The sequence below is a fragment of the Citrus clementina genome, unplaced genomic scaffold, assembly GCF_000493195.1.
Source record: "Citrus clementina cultivar Clemenules unplaced genomic scaffold, Citrus_clementina_v1.0 scaffold_8, whole genome shotgun sequence".
Taxonomy (NCBI): Eukaryota; Viridiplantae; Streptophyta; class Magnoliopsida; order Sapindales; family Rutaceae; genus Citrus; species Citrus x clementina.
Window position 1 is genome coordinate 20,681,412 of NW_006262022.1, and position 6,528 is coordinate 20,687,939.

Here is a 6,528-nt window from a genome sequence, read left to right on the forward strand (position 1 = left end):
ATAAGGTGAGTGAAGAGATCATAATTTATGCCCGAAATGGTGGACACTTCGCTTGAATCCAAGTAACCGACCCTGATCCACGGTTTTGCTTTCGCGGGATGAAATTCTGAATAGAATAACATGTGGAAGATGATGCTGATAATTATGGATGCCATTTGAGACTTTGTTAGGAATGGAAATGGATCCACACAAGAGAAATTAAATAAACACTAGTTTCACAGACCATTTAAGTTCTTATGTAAACTATTAACTTATAAGTTCATTTCGTTCCAAAAAAATCTTATGTGCTCCGGATAGGGACACATACATTGCATGTTAAGATGATGATAGGCGATGCGACCATTGCCTGAGAACTAAGATTTTCTTCCATCGCTTGGGTGACCTTTCACGAAGAAAGATGATGTTTTGATTTACATTTGGTTAAATTGATGACAAATTTCGGGCTATAAATATCACTCTTGTTTTATTAAATAATTAAAAAAATTAATTTTACATGTACGTTGAAAGTTAATATTGCAATCACCAACAAGTGCGTAGATCAACTGGCAAGGGGTTGTTCTATCTTAACCAAGGTTCTCGGTTCGAGACTTGAGAATGCAGTTGCGTTAAATACTTGTTGGGAGAGTTTTGTCATTCTAATGGTCTTACACGGCTCGAATCTGAATTAGAGTTTTGCCACCCTAATGGTCCTACACGGCTCGAATCTGAATTAGTCAAGACCCACTGAATTAGAGTTTTGCCACCTTAATAGTTCTACACGGCTCGAATCTGAATTAGTCGAGACCCAATGATACCAAATGGCTTAATATACCAAAAAAAAAGTTAATATTGCAGTCTTTTGAGATTGTGTTGACGTTTATTCGGTTCGTTTATTATATATTCCCGTTTTTCTCCCTGTCTGTTTGCTACAGTGCTCTTAAAAGGATAGCATCTTTAATGCACCTCAGAAGTAGTTAAGAAAGTCTTGATAAAAAACCAGACATTTTCTATCTACTCAAAACGTAGTTATTGGACTAATTAAGATTCTAATCCCTTTAATAAATATTCAAAAAGGGTTACTGTCACTACTCAGTCCTTGTTGTTTTATATAAATAAATAAAAAAGATATTTAAAGGGGCATCACATAAATCCTTCCTAATTACATTTTGTTTCATTCAAGTTGTTGACTTAATTTGACTGCCTGGAAAAATTAGTAAAGAGGTAAAAATAAAAAAAAGGTAAATTCTAGTTATTAGACTAAATATATAGTATAAATTTGCAGCAACTAGCAAAAGTTTAGAATATGAAAAATCCTATTTCATTTAAAAAACAATGAAAATTCTAATCATTTTAAAAAAAAAAAACTCTGAAAGTTTGAAAAACTAAGATTTTAAAGTCCTTTTACAATAACCATAATTAACACAAATTTCCGAATTATTATTACATAATAAAATTTTACTAATAGAAATAAGAAAACAAAACAAATAGCACTCAAATCGGATATATAAAAAAAATCTTGAAATAAATAGAAAAAATAAGAAAATAACTAAAACTTGCAAAACGACCACGAAAGAAATGAAATTTCCGGCCGAACTAAGGGGCCAATGTGCATAGTATTATTGGACTAGATTTATCACACCACAAGCTTCAAAACAATATATTATATTTCCTAAATGGACACATGTAGGTTAAGTTACTCAATTGTGTTAGGAGCTGTCCAAGCAAAATCTAGGCCCTCAAAGCCATAAAGCCTAGCTATTCTTATTGAAGAGTCGATGAAAGATTTTCTGTGAGAAGAATTTCTCACCATTGAAGAATATATAGAACAGTTTGTATATCTTCCTCGTCCAATGGAGAGAAGTGTAGTGATTGATGGGTTCTTTTGTTTCACAGCGTCTGTAAATTTGGGGAATATTTGATTTCCATCAAATGGTGATGATAAAGATAGCTGGTAAGCGGTGGAATTGATATCAGCGTAAGAGCAAATAAGGTGAGTGAAGAGATCATAATTTATGCGCGAAATGGCGGACACTTAGCCTGAATACAAGTAACCGACCCTGATCCACGGTTTTGCTTTCGCGGGATGAAGTTCTGAATAGAACAACATGTGGAAGATGATGCGGATAATTATGGATGCCATTTGAGAGGCTTAAGCTTCTTAATTACCACTTCGATGGGAATGGAAATGAATGCACACTAAGAGAAATTAAATAAACACAAGTTTCACAGTTCATTAAGTTCTCATGTGTACTACACATGCATTGCATGTTAAGATGATGATAGGCGATGCGACCATTGCCTAAGAACTAAGATTTTCTTCTATCGCCTGTGTGACTTTTCATGAAGAAAAATGATGTTTTGATTGACATTTGGTTAAACTGATGACATATTTCGGGCTACAAATATCAGTATTGTTTTATTAAATAATAAAAATAATAATTTTACGTGCATGTTGAAGGTAATATTGCAGTCTTTTGAGCCTGTGTTGAATTTCATTCGTGTGCGTTCATTTATTATCCATCCCCTTTTTTCTCTGTGAGTCTGCTAGTTGTAGTCATCTTAAAAGGATAACATGTTTAATGCATGTAAATGCACCTCAGAAGTAGTTAAGAAAGACTTGATCAAACCAGATAATTTTCCTCTTAACACAGAAGTAGTTATCGGACTAATTAAGATTCTAATCCATTTAAGAAATATTCAAAAAAGGTTATTGTCACTACTTTAGTCCTTGTTGTTTTATTAAAGAAAGAAAGAAAAAAAGAATATATTTAAAGAAGCATCACATAAATCCTTCCTAATTATTACATTTTGTTTCATTCAAGTTCTTGACTTATTTGACTGCTTGGAAAAATTAGTAAAAAGGTAACAATTAAAAAAAATGTAAATTCTAGTTATTAGACTAAATATATATAAATTTGCAACAAATAGCAAAAGTTTAGAATATGAAAAACCCTATTTTGTTTACGAAATAAAGAAAATTCTAATCATTTTCAAAAATAAAAATCTCTAAAAGTTTGAAAACTAAGATTTTAAGGTCCTTCTAGACCAACCATAAATAACATGAATTTACCAAATTAAGCAAACTCGAATTATTATTATTACACAATAAAATTTTACTAATGGAAATAAGAAAACAAAATAAATAACACTCAAATTCGATATCTAAAAAATAAAGATAAAAATCATGAAAGCAATAGAATAAAATAAAATAACTAAAACTTGCAAAATGACCATGAAAGAAATAATTTTTTTTGCTAAACCAAGAGGCCGATACGTATAGCCCTATTGTACTAGATTCATCTCGCTGCAAGTTTCAAAACAATATATTATATGTTTTAAACGAACTCTTATAAATTAAATTATGACCTTAAAAAAAATCCTACTCATCTTACATAAACATCCTATGTCACTATATAGTTATACAATAATAATATAATCCAAACACTCATGAAGCATAACTCATGCACCCCCACTAATAACCGTGAAATTTAATCACATTTTACAAGAGAGAGGAATGTTCTCATTTATTGGGGATTAAACCAAATAGTGTATCTTCGATTTTCTGCTAGGTTGTGTCAGGTTGGGCTTTTCAGAAATCCTTTGACGAAAAGTCATTGTCTTCAACAGCCAAATCTTGGGCCAGTGGGCAATTATGGAAGTCCATTGGATGCATTGGACCAAACTAAAAGTCCAAATTTTTTTTTTTATTCTTACAAAAACAAATTATATGTATATATTCTCTTCAACAACCTAAAACTGGGCCAATGGGCAATTATGAAAGTCCATTGGATGTATTGCACCAAACTAAAAGTCCATTTTTTTATTACTACAATATATATATATATATAGAGACAAATATTTTAATTTAGAATTTTAAAGTGCGGGATAGTCCGGAATATGCAGTTTTAAAGACTTAAAACTATAAGTTTTTAAAACCATATAATTTTAAGTTTTTTTCAATTTTTTTCGTATTTTAAAATTTCAGACCAAAAAACTACAATATATATATATATATCAATAAATGAAATGACACAATACAGTTGGCTTGCCGTTGCAAAGCCTCTTTGTTTGTTATTATTTATTGGCTTATTGCAATAAAGACTAAAGAGAGCTTTGAGCCATGCAGCATGGGAAGCTCCATTAAAAAATAAAAGAATTTAAAGCTTCAAGGATACATAAAGTGTGCCCACCCAATTAAATTTTTCTTTGAAAAGAGAAAAAAAAAAAAAAAAGCTGCAATTGCAATGACTTGAATTTATCATCAATTCTGGCTTAATTTGCCCCCGTCATTTTTTCAAGGAGAATGCCCAACTCAATTGTGACGGCTGCTGCTTCAATTTTAATTTTATTTTTCTCAAGAATAGTCATTTTCATCCACCATATTCCTGCATCCTGATGCGTCCTTATTGCTTATATTATTATAGACCACTTTTGGAAGCATAACAATTTTTGCACACATGGTCTCCATCTTGCGGACCCAAATGTTGATGATATACTTGCATGCTGCAAAATAAGCCCTTTTAATAACTTATCATCTGGTAAATGATAGTTTATTTATTTATTACATAACAAATATGTTATGCCATATGCCACCTATTAGTGAAAGATGTTTAAATAACTACTCTTGTAGTAAACTCCTGAATGATGGCAAGTTAGATTCAGACTTAATGCACTAACTTCGATATTATTATTTTTTTTAACATGGTAATTATTTTCTTCTCGCTAGGAAGTTGCAATGATTCATAATAAGGGAGCATTTTGCTTTAATACAATCCTTAATAGAAGATTTTCTAGAGATGTTTATTATTATTATTATTATTAATCCCGCGTTGGTCAGGATTTGATTACTATAATATTGACGATTCGATTTCTAACAATTTTGTTTATTATAAAATTAAAGCAAGTGAGTAGTCATCTAGAAAATCATAATCTCTTTAAAGGCATCAAAAGGCAATGGCAATGTAAAGTGAATGTGAATCTACTAGTAACATGTTTACACGTGTATTAATCTTAAAATATTTAAATACATAAACCCAAGATTCTTGGTTCCAATATGAGCTTTATAGTTAAGGAGACCCACTTCGTATGATGGACTTGTGAGTTGTGAGAGAAATCTCTAGAATTTAATTATGCCGAAAGAATCTTAATCAAATCGTATCATAAAAAAAAAAAAAAAAATTCCAAATTTTGTTTTCTTCTTTTGACAAAAACCCTCGTTCAAAATGATTCATATAAATTTATCAATAAAAGATTTTGAATCAATTAGAAAATGGAATTGTCATGCGCACATCTTTTGCTCGATCGTTCAGTCCTTAATCATGTTTTAATTATAACCCAAACACGACAATGACATGTACGATCTACATAAATCCTCGATATTAATTGTCAATTGGTTCTGCGAATTCAATGTGCAAAGTCTCACAAGTCATAATAAATTTAGGAATGAAAAGTACGAGCGGGTAGCAAGAAACCATCACTCAATTCCAATTGATATGTACACTTCATTCATTTTGTCTTTTACATAAATGGAAAAACTAAAAAGCGTAACAATTATTAAACACATGCCCACTGCCCTGCTACCCGGCCAAAGAGGGGCCGTTGCTCTCTTACAATGGTTCAATGAAGGCATTCATTGAAGGGTGCTTCGACGGGAGCGGTATTAAGATGAGTGATCACTTGAAAAATCTTTGAATTGCACCCCTCCTTTTAAACCAACGAGCTCGTGGATCAGTTGGTATAGAGTTGTTTTACTATAACTAAAGTTCTTGGTTTAAGATTTGAAAATACAGTTACGTTAAAATATTTTTTAAGAGAATTTTACTGTTCTAGTAGTCATATTCGATTCGAATTTGGATTAGTCAGAATTTAATATAATTTTTTATTAACAGATGATTTAATACACAAAAAAAATAAAGGGATTCATCTCTCAATTATTAATGAAAAAAAAATGCGGGATGTGTATTTCCGTGTAAATAAGAACAATAATAATAATACAACACATCCCCATCAAAAACCTAGCTGATGCTGATGCTGATGCTGATGCTTCTGCAGATTCTGATTCCCCCTCCCTTTTAGCCAAGGAAGCAGATGATGACAGCATCACAGTGCAGAAAAGAAAGAAAGAAAGAATATCATTATACTCCCACATCTTCTTGAACGTTGTGCCCTCTACATGCACATATGCATGTACATATTATTATCATATTGTAGTAAGTAATGTTTTAGCTTTCAACATAAACAACATTGTGATTAATCATAATGCCACATTATACAGTTCAAATATGAAAGGTTATGAAATTAACTTCTATATACAAATGCGTTACATAAAGTGCGCGACGTCGTTCCTTTTAATATATATTGTAAATTAATGAATAATCATTCGTAAAAAAAAAAAAAAGTATTGTCCGTTAGTGAATTATATATACAAGCAGAGCCTCTACAAATTAACAGGGTGGGACTATATAAAATTTATTAATTAAAAGAGAAATTAAATAATCAATAATTTATATAATTTATTAGTTTACAGAATTATTTATAATTCAATTAACA